Genomic DNA, 2378 nt, shown 5'->3' on the forward strand with positions numbered 1-2378 from the left:
CCTGTGTTCGATCGGATTCGGTTCGGCTGGCCCTCCAACTGCTCTCTAGGCGTCTTTTCCGACGTTTCATCTCTCTCAGCTCCCCGGTAAACCAGGGAGCCAGTCGAGATCTACGTCGGGTCAGAGGCCGCAAAGGCACGACTCGGTCCAATGCTGCGGCGGCAGTTGTCTCCCAAGCCGCCGCCTGATTTTCCGCCAATATATTAATAAACTTTTTAATGACCTCATGAATGGTGAGAATGATTCTAATGAAGATACGTTTATTGCTGTGATATCAGAATTTTTCCTACAATATGTCCCTGTAATAATGGAATAAAGGAATAACATTTATTCTTGATGTGAATGAATACATGCATACAATTTCATACTATACATACTGTATTGTGCATTCCTTCCTACATTCTCTTTTCATATGCTCAAAGGGCATTATCAAGAAAAAATGATAATGCAAGAAAAAATACTGGATAATATTTCATATTTTCTGATATACAGGATGTAGCTTGTTCAGGACTTTATTCCACCCTACCCACTCACCCAAATGAAAAAATATGAAATTGCCACTGTTAAAATTCATTCTGATTTTCTGGGCAAACTTTGGCCTTATTTTTCTTGCTGTGATATTCAATTTTATGTCATCTGCAATTTTACTTTTCACCTTGCCATCCAAGTTATTATTTAATTCTAAAGAACTCTCAATCCAAAACCTGACTCTGTATCATTCCACTAAATACACTTTTCCAATTTGATGCACTTGATCGTTAATTTTCAAATTGTTAGTCGCTATTGACCCACCTAATAGACATACTGTATAACTAAATCGTTAATTAGCGGAATCGGTTATGTTGTAAAATATTTTGCTGAACCTAGGCCTTATGTGTTCAAAGTATTTTCCTGATCTAGAGGGAGGGAGGAAGGAAGAAAGGAAGTCTGATAAGACATGTTTGCAACAAATTAATGCTGAATTCCAGTAATCACTGTATTGCATTCAAAGTGTTTATAGATCCGTTGTTTTATTATCTTCTCAGATATCTTTCTGGTACCAAAAGTCAGCTCTCCAAATCCTTTCGCCTTTTTTTAAAACAGACTCAATTACTTTCTTTAAATTGTCTTAGCATTTCACCAATTCTCTGGGCTTTCTCACTGTTAATGGATATAGGTTTGGTCAAATCATTAGGTTATTTCCATAATGCAGGAGGTTTTTCCTTTGGCTTTGGAGATTTAAACTCTTTCACTCTAAATATGTGTCTATTAACTTTAAGCTGCATTTCTATCCCTTCATCACATCCTCCGTAACTGCCTACTTGAACATATGCTGCTTACTGGAGAATACTGGAGAAGCCAAACGTTTAGCTGAATAGTTTTATTTATATCCAGCCTTTATTATTTTTACAAATAAGGGGATGAACATAACCAACACCTCTTCCTATTTTCCTGACAACTACCGTGAGGTGAGGTGAGCTAAGAGAGAGTGATTGCCCAAGGACAGTGATGGCGAACCTTTTAGAGACTGAGTGCCCAAACTGCAACCCAAAACCCACTTATTTATCGCCGGGTGCCAGGTGGGCGTGGCCCATTGGGTGGGCATGGCTGTGGTGGTCATGGCAGATTGGGTGGGTGTGGCCAAGGTGGGCGTGATCACCTCAATGTTGCTCGTGGGGAGGGACGCCTGTGGGGGCCGGGCAGGGTTGGGGGAGATCCAGGGGATCTCTGGCAGGTGGGGCGGTGGGCAGGAGGCTCATCCTGCGGGGTGAGGCGAGGCAAGGCGAGGCAGGGCAGGATGCCATTGTCACAGGGCAAGGTGAAGCAGGGGCCAGGGCGGCTGCTGCCTGACACCATCGGCCCCTGCACACAAAGGCCAGTGAGCGCATGGATGCTGGGATACATCCGGCCATGTGGGACCTCAGTGAGTTAGTGGGCAGCTGGTTGAAGAGGGACGGTTGCCAACTCCAGGGCATGGTGCGCGTGCCCACAGAGAGGGCTCTGAGTGCCGCCTCTGGCACGCATGCCATAGGTTCGCCACCACTGCCCAAGGACATTCATCTGGTTTTTGTGGCGAAGGCGGGTCTTGAACTCACAGCCCCTTGCTGTCTAAACCAGTGCCTTAATCACTAAACCAAAATGATTCTCCAGCTTTGTTTAAGCTTTCCCCCCAAACTTAGTTCCACCTTTTTTGTGGTTGTTATCTAATGAAGCAGATTTTATTGAATTTTTAGCAACTAGCATTTCACGCAATTTTTTTTTATTTACACACCTGCAGCCAATTCTTGTTAATTGCAGATTTCATATTTTCAAATTTGTATGCTCATTAGAATGTATTTGTAACCACAAAATCAATATGGTGTGAGATTTTTGCAATATAATGGGTTGTGAAGATAAAT

The sequence above is a fragment of the Protobothrops mucrosquamatus genome, unplaced genomic scaffold, assembly GCF_001527695.2.
Source record: "Protobothrops mucrosquamatus isolate PMUCROS unplaced genomic scaffold, P.Mucros_1.0 scaffold1739, whole genome shotgun sequence".
Taxonomy (NCBI): domain Eukaryota; kingdom Metazoa; phylum Chordata; class Lepidosauria; order Squamata; family Viperidae; genus Protobothrops; species Protobothrops mucrosquamatus.